Source organism: Humulus lupulus, chromosome 5, assembly GCF_963169125.1.
Source record: "Humulus lupulus chromosome 5, drHumLupu1.1, whole genome shotgun sequence".
NCBI classification, from domain to species: domain Eukaryota; kingdom Viridiplantae; phylum Streptophyta; class Magnoliopsida; order Rosales; family Cannabaceae; genus Humulus; species Humulus lupulus.
The window spans coordinates 193,301,627-193,318,414 of NC_084797.1; positions in this window are offsets into that span (position 1 = coordinate 193,301,627).

Genomic DNA, 16,788 nt, shown 5'->3' on the forward strand with positions numbered 1-16,788 from the left:
TAATTAGTGTATTTATTTGCATTTTTTTTCATAATTTGAATAATTTATTGTAACTTCCTGAAATAGGGGGAAGATATTTTGTCACCCAATAATAGCTCCACTAAGAGGAGTTATGAGGTTTGGGGAAAAGGGGCAAGTTGAGCCCTAGGTACATAGGATCGTTTGAGGTTCTAGAATGCATTGGAAAGGCGGCTTACTGACTAGCCCTTCCGCCCGTGTTCTCTAGAGTTCACGATGTATTCCATGAGGTTCTAGGGTTTTGTTAGTTGTGTTTAGTTTTGCTAGAATGTGTAAAAATGCATGATGCCAAGTTTTTGTGGTATTAATTCCAATGGGTCATATCGTACCCTACTACCTCTGTTTGTGGAAATAATTTATATGTTTGCATAGTTCTAGATAAGTACTTGAGTTTAGGCTTTTGAAAATCGAAAAAAGGTGTTTTCAAACCGAAGTTATGAACATTTTGGCATCTTTATGCAATCTGTAAAATTTCTGGGCAGCATGCACTGCCCAAATTGTTTTAAATATTAAACACGTTTTACTGAGCCAAAAGCCATGAAATTTGGTAAACTATTAGTTTAAATATGTATAAGGATCACAGAAAAGTGTTAGAGGGAAATGCAAAATGGTTAAAGTGTAATGGTTTTTCAAAGTTTGCCCTAATAATCTGAAAATGAATTTTCTGGGCAGGAAACACTGCCCAGATTATCTTAAATTTTTTAATGGGTTTCCCTATTCTAAAAATTATGAAATTTTTAGAGAACCTAAATTAGATATGATTAAAGATCCTAGTAAAATTTTAGAAACAATTGGGCTACGATGTAAGAGAAATAATTTTTCTAAGAACCCTAAAAATTTGAGAAAAACTCCTAGGGAGTAGGCACTGCCCATATTTCTTTAAATGGTTTAATGGGTTTGCCTTCCCAAATTTTTTGAAACTTAGCGAGAAAATTTTTAAGATAGGTATTAAGGCCCTGGTAAAATTTTAGATTAAAATATGTCACGGTTTAAGAGTAGTAATTTTTCTAATTTACCTAAAAACGGGGAAAAATAGTAATTTCAAACCTTAACAAAAAATGAGTTTTGGGAGGTTAGTTCTCCTAACCTAAATTGAATTTTTGACGTGAGATTTCGCCTATTTCCTGTCATTAGGATGCATAATACGTGAACAAGATTTTAAAGGGTTGTGGTTAGAGAACCTAACATTGATTATGAGCTTAAAAGCGGGATTTTTATCACGTTAAAATGAATAGTGAAAAAGTTAGATACAGAATTGGAAATTAAGTTGTTTTAAAAAAATAACTAAAGTTTTGGATATCTAACAAATCCCAAATTAGTTTAAGTTTATTGAGAATTTATTTTTACCATTTTCTAAACTCAGGGTCCAATTGCCCCTTTGTTACACCCAGATTTCGAGCATGAGGAATTATGATCCCGAAATCTAGGCTCGTTAGGTGTAAGCTCGAAATATGCACAGTCCTCATATGATCCTCCAGTCAGACAGTTTCACTGTAAATAACGATCTCGTGAGCTCGTGCAGTATGTAGCCTCGAAGATGCTTTGAGATTATGAGGTAAGCTTGCAACATCAAATGGTTCAACACTTGTATATATCTCCTGATGTATCTCTTGCCCTCAAACAAGATGATCCGAGCTCGAGAGGCATAAGCTCGAATATGATGAATCCATCAATAACTTTTTGGGAGCAAAGGCGAAGCAAGAATGACGAGCTCATGATTGACAAATAATCTCGAGGGCATAATAAACCCAATATCTAAGCTAGTCGGTTACGTGTGAATGTATTTATTGTTGTAAAATCCCTATGTTTAAGGGATATGATGTAATTAGTTATCCAATCCCACATTCTAAGGGATATTATCATACACGTAAAAGATAATGCATTAAGTGGCATTATATCATTTGATTCACAGAATATCTTCTCGAAATATGTTGGAAAGAATTCTGACACATTTTCTATAAATAGAGAAGGAAACTCCATTTATAAAGGCGAAATCTGGAGATCTTGAGAGAAAACTCTGGGCAACTATTCTCTAAAAGTTTCCAGGAAACTCCAAAGAACTAATAATATAGACTCGTGGACTAGGCAGATTTTTAACTGTTGAACCACGTAAAAAGATTCTGTTGTCATCTTCTTATTTCATTTCCTCTGATATATTCTTATTTAATTGCTCTCCTTTTTAATTTGACGAAAATTGGCGTCAATAGTTTGGTGCTTTCATTGAGAGCCATGAAACAGTGCGTGAGTCTGTTTAGTCAGAGAACCTCTCGGATTAGCAATGGCTACGAACAATCCCAATATACCTGAGGAGGAAATTCTAAATGAAGATGAATACCCATGACGCCCTGGAAAGCAGCCTATGGTGAATTCTGATCCCGATGAGAGGAGTGACTCGTCTAACTCCTGGGGACCACCTGCCCCTAGGGCCAACGAGGATATGTACTACAATCCTGAGAGAAATGTTCCAATCATGGAACTCGAAAATCGCCAACTGTGTAAACAGTTGGCAGAAGCTACAAAACGCAATGAAGAGTTAGCCAGGCTAGCTGCTGAAGCATAGGCGGCTCAGGCACCGCCTCCGCAAGATACCCAGCCTCCGCGGGACACTCAGGCCCCACCTCAAAGGCCAAGGGGACGTCATTGAAAGAATGCAGCCACCTGGAGGGTGGAACAAGCACCACCATCAATATCTCCTTTTGTTCAGCCGAGACCCCAGAGGGGGAATTAGGCTGAGGCCACTGCCAACCCGACTACATCAGCACACACGGGAATGGGGAATAACTGAGCCCCCTTAGTGGCTTGGACCCCAAATCTTGGTACAACGCAGAATGTCCCAGAACCTAACTGGGAGAATTCGGGACCTTCCAGGCCCAACAATGGGAGACAGCCACCGTCTCCCATAAGACACCCGCCATCACCAATAAGGCATCCCTCACAAATTCAAGATGCTCTGCGACCTGCCCCTCAAAATAGGGATCGACAGGCTGGACGGGGACATAGAAATTGAGAGGCTGCCTGAGATCGCAGGGCTCCTCAACCTACTAGAAGCCAAATGTTGCGGTCATGAGCTGATGGGACAAGGAGACCAGCAAGGGATCCACCTCGTAATCACCGAGCGATGAGCTACATAAGTGAAAGCTTATATTACACTAGGTCTGTGAGCATTTATGACACAGAGCCAAGGAATGTCAGAAATCGAGGAGATCACCCTGACCTACGGGAACACTTAAACCATAATCGAGGGCGTGACCCGAATCCAGATCTACGCGATCATCTGAACGGTTGCAAGCAGCCGATGTATAATCCTGCACTGAGACGGGGAACTAGAGTTGTAATCAACGATTACTAGCCCTCCAGTTCAGGCCAGGCCGCTAGTAGATCCAGTCCAAGAGAGGATTGAGCAGTTGGAGAGAGCATTTAGGCTCTTACAGAGTGAACGTAGCCGGGAACGGGATGAAGAGTTCGATGAGGAACTCGAGCCCTTTGCCCCACATATCTCTAACACCCTATTTCCTCAAGGATTTAAATTTCCTCATGTCTTGCCATTCGATGGAAATTCGGATCCATACAGCCACTTGAGCACATTCAACACAATTATGCGAGCTAGTAATGTGGGCTACGAGCTCAGGTGTATGCTATTCCCAACCTCTCTCACAGGACCAGCAAAAAACTGGTTTGAAAAATATAAGAGACATTCGATTGCCTCCTGGGATCAATTGTCGAGAGATTTTAAGAAACAATTCAAAGCCATTGTCAGCATTAGACCCGAGGCTTCAGCCTTGACCAATGTCTGGCAACAGCCAAATGAGTCACTAAAAGGTTACCTCACAAGGTTTAACTTAGAAGTCGCTCGAGCTCGAGATGTCGACGATAGTGGCCATTTAATGGCCGTTCGAGCTGGAGTAATGCCTGGGAGTCCTCTCTGGGAATACTTGCAAAGAAAGCCTATAAGGTCCTTAACCGAGTTCAATCGAAGAGCTCAAAGGTTTGTTAATGTGGAGGAGGTCAGCATTGAATATGACCTTTCAGCCCAAAACTACAACAACGAACGCTAACTCTGGCTCGACCTCGGCGGACCTTACAACTTCAAAACTTCTAGGGGACAACCTTTCTAAGAGAAAGAAAAATGAAGGGAGTAACCCTGAGGTGGATGGGGGAAAGAAGAAGAAAGGGGAAAGATACTTCTCCGTATACAAGGTGTATACCGAGCTCAATGAGTCTCGGGAGAATATCTACTTGGCTAATGAAAACCAGGTCCCTTTCAAATGACCTGATCCCATGAGGAACTAAAAGGCGAAAAGATATTCTAGCAAATATTGTATATTCCACAGAGATATTGGACATACAACCGATGTGTGTAGACAATTAAAGGATGAGATCGAAGGATTAATCTCGAGGGGGTATTTCAGTCAGTATGTAAGAAACTGAAACCTCAATCAAGCTTCCACCAGCCAGAGGGCAACAGCTGCACCACCTGTCCAGAATAATAACTCCCGAGCTCGGGAAGATGAACGACCCCCTCTGATTGATGGAGAAGATGTTATAACCATCTCGAGGAGACCCCATATAGCAGGATCAAGCAGGAATGCCCAGAAAAGATATGTGAACGAGTTAAAGACTGGTGACGGATCTCCCTACAAACCTGAACCCAGAGCTCTGAAACAACAAATGGTTGAAACTCAACCCATAACTTTCACTGAAGACGACACTTCTCACATACAGTTCCCTCATAATGATCCTTTGGTCATCACCCTTCAGCTCGCAAACAAGAGGGTACACCGAGTCCTAATTGACCACGGAAGCTCGGTGAATATCCTCTATAAGGCTACTTTAGAAAAGATGGGACTCGCGCTTTGCGACCTAAAAGCCTGTGCAACTACGTTGTACGAATTTTCAGGAGAAGGGACTGCCTACATGGGATCCATCGAACTCCCTGTGACCTTGGGAGACTACCCGGTCTCTATAATCAGGATGATGGAGTTCGTGGTGGTGGACCTTCCATCGGCCTATAACGTACTGCTTGGGAGACCCGCCCTAGTAGGCTGGGGCAGTTTCGTCCATTAGGCATCTGGCCATCAAGTTCCCGACTTCTAGTGGCATCGGGACTCTAAAAGGGGACCAGCTCGCGGGGAGGGAATGTTATAGCATTTTTGTTAGAGGGAAAAAGCAAACAAGTGCACAGGCACTTGTCATAATTCGGAATGAGGACGGGAGGATCTTCGTAATCGACGATGAAATCGACCCTAGAGTAGAGGAAAGAGCTGACCTCGAGCCATTGGAGGAGCTCAAAGAAGCCAATCCCCCAAAGACCGTGAAGGTGGGGAAAAATCTTTCTGAAAAAGCAAAATAGCAATTAATTTGCTTCTTAAATAAAAACCAGGATGTTTGCGCATGGTCACATTCAGACATGGTAGGAATAAGTCCAAATGTAATAAGCCATACACTTAATATTGATAAGAGCTTCCCCCTGAAGCAGCAGAAACGGTAGACTCCTGGATGATGATAAAAAGAAAGCCTTAAAGGAAGAGGTCGACAAGTTAAAGGAAAATCGGTTCATACGAGATGCCTTCTATCCTGATTGGATCGCCAATCTGGTATTGGTCTCGAAACCCAACGGAACATGGCGAACTTGCATCGATTACTCTGACCTCAACAAGGCATGCCCAAAGGATTGTTTTCCCCTACCTCGGATCGATCAGCTCGTAGATGCCACAGCTGGGCATGGTCTTGTGTCATTTATGGATGCTTATTATGGATATAACCAGATCGCCATGCACACACCAGACCAAGAGCATACGAGCTTTGTAACTGATAAAGGGTTGTACTGCTACAATGTTATGCCCTTCGGACTTAAAAATGCTGGAGCAACGTACCAAAGGCTTGTGAACAGAATGTTCTCTGAGCAGATAGGTAATAACATGGAAGTTTATGTTGATGATATGTTGGTCAAATCTAAACATAATGATAACCATGTAGATGACCTCAAAGAATGATTTGCCATGTTACAGAAGTACAACATGAAACTCAACCCCCAAAAATGCTCTTTTGGAGTGTCGTCAGGGAAGTTTCTGGGCTTCATCGTAAACGCACGAGGAATAGAGGTTAATCCTGAAAAAATCCAGGCGTTAATCGATATGCCCTCACCTCGAAAGCATAAAGATGTTCAGAGTTTAACTGGACGGATGGCAGCATTAAGTAGGTTTGTTTCTAAATCTACAGACCGCTGTCTTCCATTCTTCAACATTTTGAGAGGAGGCAAAAAATTCGAGTGGACGAAGGAATGCGAGCTAGCATTCCAAGACCTAAAGAAACACCTCGCGAAACCTCCAATCTTGTCAAAACCTATCACATGAGAAGTCTTATACTTGTACCTTGCTACAACCGAGCATGCTATCAGTGTTGTGCTTGTCCGAGAAGACAAGAAGGTACAAAAACTAGTGTACTATGTCAGCAAGAGGTTACTGGGGGCAGAATCGAGATACCCATTAATGGAAAAACTGCCTCTCAGCCTGATCCATTCGTCTCAAAAGCTCTGACCTTACTTCCAAGCGCACCCCATCAATGTACTAACTGACCAACCACTGCGACAAGTCTTGTCCAAACTAGAGGCCTCGGGTAGATTGTTAAAATGGGTTGTTGAACTCGGATAGTTCGAGGTCACTTATCATTCGAGAATGAATATAAAGGGACAGGCCCTGGAAGACTTCATCGTGGAATGTACTAGAGTATCCAATGACGAGGTTATAACCCCACTCGCAAGTTGTGGAAACTTTAAGTCGATGGATCTTCTAACGAAAATGGATCAGGGGTAGGAATCATATTAATCACTCCAACAGGGAAGCGATTTCACTCCGCCTTGAGGTTCAGCTTCGAAGCATCTAATAATGAAGCTGAGTACGAGGCTTTATTGGCAGGACTCCGGATAGCCAAGGAGCCCAAGGCCAAAGCAATACACTGCTACAGTGACTCGCAGTTGGTGGTCAACCAAATCCTAGGGGAATATCAGGTTTGTGGCATAAGGATGGCCGCATATTTAGAAAAAGCTAAAGCGGCACTCGAGCATTTTGAGTTCTATGCCATAGAGCAGGTTCCCCGAGAACAAAACTCAAATGCAGACGCTCTAGCCAGGCTCGCTGCGTCCAGCGGAGTTGATACGCTAAACGTAGTACTGATAGAGCACATGCCAACTCCCAATATTAGCGAGCCTGAAGAGGAAGATGTATCCATGATTGACTCCGAGCCAACCTGGATGACCCTAATAGTTGATTACCTCAAAACCGGCATTCTCCTAGCAGAACAAAACAAGGCTCGAAAACTAATGTATCAGATTCTGAGATACACTATTGTGGAAGGAAGGTTATATCGAAGAGGATATTCTATGCCATTACTCTGATGTATGACTCCACCCGAGGCAAAGAAAATCCTAGAAGAAATTCATGAAGGATTTTGTGGAGACCACACTGGGGGGCATAGCCTATCAAAGAAAATTATAAGACAAAGGATACTTCTGGCCCACTATCAAAGCAGATGCATTCGAGTATGTCAAGAAATGTGATAAATGCTAGCGATTCACTACAATTCCGCGAGCTCCGCCATCTGAGCTAACCATGATGACCTCCCCATGGCCATTTGTGGTGTGGGGAATCGATCTCATAGGTTCGTTGCCAACCAGCAAAGGTGGAGTAAAGTATGTTGTGGTCGCGGTCGATTATTTTACGAAATGGACCGAGGTCGAACCTCTGGCAACGATTACCTTGAAAAAAATCCTGGACTTTGTGGTAAAAAACATCATCTGCTGATACAGAATGCCAAGGAAAATAATATTAGATAACGGTACTCAATTCGATAGTGAATTATTCACCCATTTTTGTGAAAAAAAATGGAATAATAAAAGTTTTTCCTCCGTTGCCTATCCCCAAGAAAATGACCAAGTTGAAGCAGTAAATAAGACTCTCAAGAGTTATATGAAGAAGAAGTTAGAAAAAGCTAAGGTAAAATGGCCCGAGGAGTTACCCCAAGTTTTGTGGGCATATCGAACTACAGCTCGCACTTCAACAGGGCATACCCCTTTTTCCCTGGCATATGGGTGCGAGGCCATGTTACCAATCGAGGTCGAAATACCCACGATTCATAGCCATGCTTATGACCAAGCCTCGAACCAATCCTAACTCGAAGTAAGTCTGGACCTTATTGAAGAAAGGAGAGATGAAGCTCAGTTAAGAAATGCAGCATATGAGCAACGAGCTACCCGATATTTTAATAAAAAGGTTCAAGAGAGGAAGTTCAGATTGGGAGACTTAGTGTTAAGGCGTGTGTTCCTAGCTACAAGGGACCCCGCTGCTGGCGTACTTGGACCTAATTGGGAAGGACCCTACCAGATTGAGTCAATTATTCGACCTGGCTTCTATAAATTGGCGAGATTAAATTGAGAATCGATACTACGAGCTTGGAATGGCGAGCATCTATGACCTTACTATCAATAGTGTAGGAATGATGTCTCATTGTAGCCAAGCATGTTTGTTTTTACAAAATTTTCATTAATAAAATATTCGATCAAAAGTCATTCTCTGTCTTGTATGTTGTATTTTTTGCAAACTCTCTTAATTTAATAACCCATGGTCACACTCATAAGATATAAAGGGGGCATCAGTGGTATACTTACCATAAGTTTGAACAAAATAAATAACATTTAAAAATAAGTGTCTGGATATAACCAGATATGCGAGCTAAGAAAATTTGGACATAACCAGATATACGAGCTAATATGATCTAGACATAACTAGATTAAAAGTATGCAAGTGTATGGATTACAAACCAAACATGACCTAAATAGGTTTGGAACAAACCAGCTAAAACTGATCAACACAAGTAAAACCTACTTCGAGCTAAGTCGATACCAAGGCTGGAGTATTTTGCAACAAAAAAGTTTCAACCTCATAACCTCAAGGAACTACTCGAGGAAGAGGAAAAGTGACTATAAAAAGCAAGATATAACTAAACTACCTAGCTTACATACCACTTAAGTACTTTCGAGTGCGTCGTAAAAGTAAGATTCGACCTTGACACAAAACGAGATCGGTTATGGATACATCGAGCAAACTATGCATGAATGCATCAAAACTTGAGTTGAAATCCGATAGAAGTTTATGTGAATAAACAAATATAAAGGCAAAATTTTTATATAAGTTGCTCAAAATATTTCGACCTAGAAATGTGAAGCAAAAATATTAAAAGTCGAGCATAAAAATTAAGTATACCAAATGAAAATGTTTGAACAAAAAAAAAAAAAAAACTCTTATACAAGCTATAAATTGTTTTTGCCCCAGGGGCATAAAAAAGAAAGCCCCTAACTATTACAACAAATTTTAAATGGGACGCAACCCATGATCTCGCCTCCAGGGAATAGGAGCATCCCCCCCGACGGCATTCGCCTCCTTTGCCTTCTTAACCTCCTCCTCGGCTTCCTCTGCCTCCAGCTAAGCTTGCCACTTAGCTAGAAGCTCGTCCTCCAGGGTGCCCAAGAAGCTCGTATCGAGATCGGCATTGTTGGCCCAAATCCTATACATGGCCATGTCAATGGCTCGATCCTTCCTCTGCTTGAACTCTTCAAGGAGGAGAGCCTTTTCACCCTCCATCATCTCGAAGGTGGCCTTTTTCTTTTCTTCGAGCTTGGCATGTAGCTTTTCAAGCTCCTCAACACTGGAATCCTTCTCTTCGAGCTCAGCCTCCAGCTTTGACTTGGCAGCCTTAAACTCGTCAGCGAGCTTGAGCTGGAGATCCTTCGACTCCTGAGCGTAGGACATGCTCGCATGAACCTCGTAGTTCAGCTTGTAATTTAGCTGAGCAACTGCAGCAAGATCCTAACACATAAACAAATCAAGTTAGAGCATGTTTCGAGTAAAACTCAAATAAATAAAAAAGTAAGAAAAATTACCTAGGAGATAAGCTCGGTACTCTTATCATAGAGGACATTGGAGTCCCGAGCGTTGACCAGGAACTTCCATTGAGGAGCCCCAAGATTGCTTAAGATTTGGCCCACTCGAGATAAGACATCCGAGCCAAGAGTGGCTTCGTGAGTCCTGGCAGCGTTGTCGATGACATACTCATCGGCATGAGTCGAAATCGACAACAAGTGCTCCCGAGTGGGAGCTGGTTTCTTCGGAGCTGGTGCAGTTGGTTGGGGGGCTTGGGTAGCAGGAGGAAGAGAAGGAGCAGCTTCCACGGGAACCCCGACCTGGGAGTCGGAGGTCACAACTTGACTCGGGCCTTGGAGGCTCGGGGGAGGAGGAGTCACCTCAGTCCTTTTGGGGACCATAGCAAGCCGACCAGCTTTCTGTGACACTCTCGGGCGTTTGCTTTGCTTGGCCCCCGAGCGGCTGTTGAGCACGGTCTCGAGGTCGGAGTCCATAGTGCCTGCATAATCAAATCACATTAGAAAATGAGCTTAAAATGCTAAAGTAAATATGAAGCAAATAGTTAATGGAAACAAATAGACAAGCGATGAGAAAACTAACTGGAACTCTCCCCTAAGCTCGTGCTCGGCGACCAGGTAATCCCTCTATCTTCAGAGGAGGCTGGGGGAGTCCCTTTTCTATACGTGGAAGTTAACCTCGAAAGGTCCCTATAGTCGTTTGTTCCTTATTGGATTGATATCCCATCCCAAACTTCATTCAGACTATACATTGTTTGGTATTTCCCCAGCCAGCTATCGAATCTATGGACCCTATCATCTACCCAAGACCATACATGGAAGTTATCCTTATAATCCGGGAATAGGATCAGGGTGTCGGGTCTATGTTTAAGAAGGGAATGAGACCACAAGGTCGAGCTGAGAATGACCTTACCTCTATCACTCGAGCTCGAGGCCTCGTCGTTGGTGTCATTCCCCGAATACGGACTCCTGTGATGGAGGGCTGGGGATCGTGCTTTTGAGCTTGTTGACCTCTGCCTCGGAGGAAGCTTATCAGTAGGGAGTGGTACATTGTAATGCCCTGAAATCCCTAATGCGGTTTAATGGCTGGATTAGTAGGCTGGGAGGGCCATAATTGTTTAATTATGCCATTAAATTATTATATACATGTTTATGTGAATTATATTATAATATGATGTTAAATGCATGCATGTGGGTCCACATTTGATTGTTAGGGTGTTTTGGTAATTTGGCCCGTTGAGGGCATATTTGTGTATTTCGGTGCATATTGTGATTTATGGATGAGATCCCATTATTATGGAGATATATTCGGGCTATTCGGCATGAGACGGTCTTATATTGTAGATGAGCGGTTTTGTCATAACGGGGTCAATTATTGGGATATTGGATAATGGAAATGTTTATTTGATGATAAATTGGGAGTTATTGAGATCAGGAGGAAATTCTGGGAGTTTTGACTTTTTTGTCCCCGGGAGCGTTTTTGGGACCTCGAGCATTAGGTTTTATTTGAGGTTACTTAAGCCTGAAGTAGTTCGTCAGATAGAACCGTACGTTAGAAAAAACACTTTCTCTCTCTCCCGTTAACCTTTGTGACGTTTGTGGCAATTTCGAAGAAATCTTGACTTCTAAAAGACGGAATCAAGCGAGGATCGAGGCATAGCGATCCTAGGAAAGATTATAAGCTTCTTGACCGAAGAATTTAAAGAGAAACAACCCAATCAAAGGTAATCTAAGCTTTAAGTTTTGAGTTTTTAGAGTTTCTAAGCTTTGAATTGGATTTTGTGAATCGATGAGTTTTTGATTCATTTAAGCCTAGGGATTTGATGATTTTGGATCATTGGGATGTTTGGGAACTTTGACTTTTGGATTTGGAGATGTTTAGGTATGTTTTTGGAAGGTTTAAAATGGAGAAAAATGGAGTTATGGTAAGTTCCCAGGTGGAGGCCGCAGCCATGTTATTGGGCACAGCGACCCAAGCTCGAAAAAGGAGGAGGTGAAGTTTGGGCATGCTGGGGTCCGCAGCACTGAGTAGTGGGCACTGCGGCGCTTGCTTCTGGTGTGGCTGGGGGCCGCGGCTCATGAAGGGTTTTGAGGCCAATTGGGTGTTTTGATCATGGGAACTCAGTTTTAGGCCTCGGGATCGTTCCTACTACCCGGATTAGAGGGATTCGATGTCCCGGAGGCTAGATCTTGGTTCAGGAACTTTTGTTATTCATTTTATTAATGGTGTCCCATATTTGGTTATGACTAGGTGACCGCTAAGGAACTTAAAGGTTGATCATTCTCAAGGGTCATTCTTATATTAAATCTCGCTCGAATCAGAGGTAAGAAAATTGCACCCTGTGTATATGACATGCGTGATTGTTACAGAGGCATGTTGGTTGATAAATGTGGACATTGATTGCATATTAAATACTTAGCAACTCCTGCTTACTTGTGTATGGCACTGACTAGTCAGGGTCAGCATTGGTCGTGTATTACTGACCTGAGAGTCAGAAATGGCATAAGTGTCATGAACGCAGGGCCGATAAAAGATTAGATCTAATCGATATCAACGTTGAATGACTCTAGGAGCATTAATGCTGGATCGATTCTAAGGTCGATGAAAATTATAAGCGCTTGACTAGTCTAGGACTAGTTACTCGGAGCCAGGGCCAAAGGCCTAGGTGACTGCTTGTCACGTGGCTAGGGAGCGGAATCCCACGGTTGTGACTCTATGGTCATGCGGTAGGTTATATTGGTGACTAGTTCATCGAGCACCTATCTTGATAAGCTAGTGAAAGGATCACTTATTTGTAAAGCCCAGGTGACCCTATCGTCACGTGGCTAATGGGAACGGAACCCACTTTCGTGACTTTTCCAATTGTCACTCCTCTATTTTGGACTGATAGTCCTGAATGATTATTATGATCATTGTTGATATTATATTCATGCGTTATTGTGTTTTCTTACTGGGCTTTGGCTCATGGGTGCTATGTGGTGTAGGTAAAGGGAAAGAAAAGCTCACCCAACCTTGAGTGGAGAACTTAGGTGGTGCTGTACATATGTTGCTGCTTGGCCACCATGGCCAAGGAGTTCTCAGAGGAACTAGGGGGTTTACCCTATTTTTGCCGTTTAGGTCAACGGGTTGTAAATTTAAACTGTAATGACCATTTTGAGTTGTAAATAACTTGTAAACATTTTTATGGGCCCATGAACAATTTTATGTTTTAAATAAAATATATCATTTCCTTTTGATTGATTTTCCACCTTAGCCTGTTAATAATACCTAGAAGCACGTTTTTAACCAAAATACTCAGGTAGCAAGTTAAATTCATAGTTCACCGTTCACCGTAACTGTCCTGGGGTAACCGGAGCATTACAACTTGGTATCAGAGCGTGCTAAGGTTAGGGTTCCTGTAGACTGGCTGGGCATGTACACTTACCACTGAAGACAAGCTCGACTCATGGTTTGGTAACTATTTATGTAGTTATATGTATAACTGCTTAAATACAGTATATATGCTTTACCTGTATACATGAGACGCCATGTTAAACCTGTGCCCTGAATAATACATCTTCAGCAACCGTGTGATAAATAGTATTGAAATTGCTAGAACATACTTATTAGTATTGTTGATTGTGAATTATTATGTGATACATGCTAAGTGCTAAATGCTATAATCGTGTATCTATTTGAATATTGTATGACTGTGGAATATGATAAATATCTGCTTGTTCTTGGACCGTAAGGCGGCAAGAGGTTTAGTTATCACTACCTGACTTGCCGTATTGACTATTGTTTTAGCAAGGTATAAGCTAATAAAAATGAATCCAGGATAGAAAGATACTTCTGCTGGCTAGAGTGATTAAGGCCATAATAATAATAATTAGGGTCAAGAGAATGACCAGGGACAGATTCCACAGCCAGCTCCTGCAAACTGGCAGCAGTTAATTAGCGATCTGCAAGCTACTGTGTTGAGACAGGGAGGAGAACTCCACTTCCTGAGATGACAACAAGCACCTACAGTGGCCAGTGTATCAGGGGCACCTCTTGTGTCGGTGCCAGCAGTTGAGCAGCTGCCTAAGGTTGGTAATAAATGGGAGCCTCTCTATGAAAGGTTTAGAAAGCAGCAACCTCCAGTGTTTGAAGGCAGTGCAGATCCTGCCAAGGCAGAGCAGTGGATGAGTATGATTACCACCATCCTGGACTTCATGAGGGTGACTGGTAATGAGAGGATGGCCTGTGCCACTTATATGTTTCGGGAGGATGCCCGAATTTGGTGGGAGGTTATTACCCATACCAGAAACTTCATTGCCCTGAGTTGGGAAGAGTTTCAGACTCTGTTCAACGAGAAATATTACAATGATGCCATCAGGGCAGCAAAAGCTGAGGAATTTATTAGATTGCTTCAGGGGAGTTTGTCAGTGACTGAGTATGCCTTGAAGTTTAATCGTTTGGCAAAGTTTTCCATGGAGCTGGTGCCCACTGATGGGACCAGGAGGGAGAGATTTCTCCAGGGGCTATAACCCAGATTAGCCTGTGATGTTCGTATTACCACTGTGGCTGGGGTTACTACCTATGCACAGGTGGTTGAGAAGGCACTCACAGCTGAGAGTTCAAAGAACAAGATCTGGCGAGATAGTGCAGCCAGAAAGGAGTTCAGGAGGACAGGTCCTCCATTTGTGGGTACTGGTAGGGGTGGAGGCCCTAGTGATTAGAAGAGGAAGGTTCCTGACACATTTCCAGTTCCAGGTCTTGATAGGCGGCCCCGTGGTATTTCAATGGGTTGTCCAGGTGGTAATGAAGCCTGGAAGTCTTATCCTGAATGCCCTAGGTGCAAGAGGCATCATTTGGGAGAGTGTAGGGCAAGGTCATACTTCTCATGTGGAGCAGTGGGTCATCTTAAGAAGGATTGCCCAAAGGTCAAAAAAGAAGAACCCAGAAAAGCGGATAGCTCGACCCCAGCTCGAGTGTTCACATTGACACAAGCAGAAGCTGAGGCTTCTCCCTCAGTAGTAATAGGTCAGCTTCTTAGTGCTGGAATCCCTTATAATGTTTTAGTTGACTCTAGTGCTACACATTCTTTTGTTGCTAGTAGAATTATTGATAGACTGTGTAGACCCTGTGATTTTTATGCTGTGGGGTTTGGAACTTTGTTTCCCACTGGGGAATTAGTGGTATCCAGGAGATGGGTCAAATCTTTGCCAGTGACAGTGGAGGGCAGAGAGTTGTCAGTGGATTTGATAGAGTTGGTTATGATTGACTTTGATATGATATTGGGTATGGATTGGTTGGTAAAGTATGGGGCAACCATTGATTGCAGAAGGAAGATGGTCACCTTTGAGCCTAAAGGTGAGGATCCTTTTGTGTTAGTTGGTACTGTGCATGGACCTCGCATACCATTGTTTTTTGGATTAAAGGCAAGAGATCTATTGCAAGGAGGTTGAATTGGATTCTTAGCCAGTGTGGTTGACACCACTTAGGTCATGCCAGTGAGACCAGAAGAGACGAGATTAGTTTGTGAATTCCTAGATGTGTTTCCAAAAGATTTGCCAGGGTTGCCACCACACAGAGAGATAGAGTTCATGATAGAACTGGCACCAGGGACGAAGCCAGTGTCTAGAGCACCTTATAGAATGGCCCCAGCTGAGTTGAATGTAATGACCCAACTTATTCTAGACTTTGGACCATTAATAACTACTATACATAGACACTAATCTTTAAGAAAACATAAATATGAAATAACCATAACTTTATTATAAACTGTAAAGCAAAGGTTAAATACATGAAAATTCATTTAGGATATGGGATCCCATTGTTTTGAAAATATTAAAATAATCATAACTTTAAATCTTAAAATTCGTTACAAAACAAAGTGCGGAAAATACATGTAAAGCATAATTTTAAATGACTAGAAACAACTTCATCCTCGAATCGTTCACGCAGTCCACCGATTTCATTCTCCCTCAATACACCTTCCCAAGTTGCCAAGAACCTTCCCGCCACCATAACTATTTTCCTGCACATATAAAACATAAAGAAATGAGCCTAATGCCCAGCAAGGAAAATCTACTACAAGCATGAAACATAATCATACACTTAAACTATGAACATATATCGTATACTATAACACATGTATCATAATTCTAACCCATGTACATGGTAACTATTGGGGTTTGCTAACTAAGCAACTATAAGCCTCAAACTACAATGAGGTTTGCTAGTTAAGCAACTATAAGTCCCAAAAACATAAAAATGTTGGGGTTTGCTATATAACAACTATAAGCCCAAAACATAAAAGTGTTAGGGTTTGTTATATAACAACTATAAGCCCCAAAACATGCATATATCATAACACATAAAATCACACTATAGCATAATCATAACACTTTTATATAAACATAGCACATATCACATAAGAACTATCCTATTTTCCTTACAAAAATACTGGGATGATGAGAACAAGGTCGGGATTTTGGAACACTCCTAAAAACCATTAATAGAGAGGTGAGTATTCTAAAAGAAAAGAGATGAAAATAAAGAACTAAACCATCGAGAAGATACTTACCAACAAGAACCTCAAGTTCAAAGAACATAGATGCCTAACCAAGAATAAAGAATACTGAGTTAGGATTTGAGTAGAGAAAAACTATAAAAACTAAGGAAATATATAGAGATGAACTAGGAATAGGAATACCTTTGATTGCTTTATAACTGAACTATACCTCGAAACCAAAATACACTATAAATCTTACTTCCCAAGTGTTTGATAAGCTTATAATGATAAAGATTATAACCCCAACTCAAGTGTTTAACACTCTAAAGTAATCCTAGCAGCTCGTAGGCTCTAAACTTA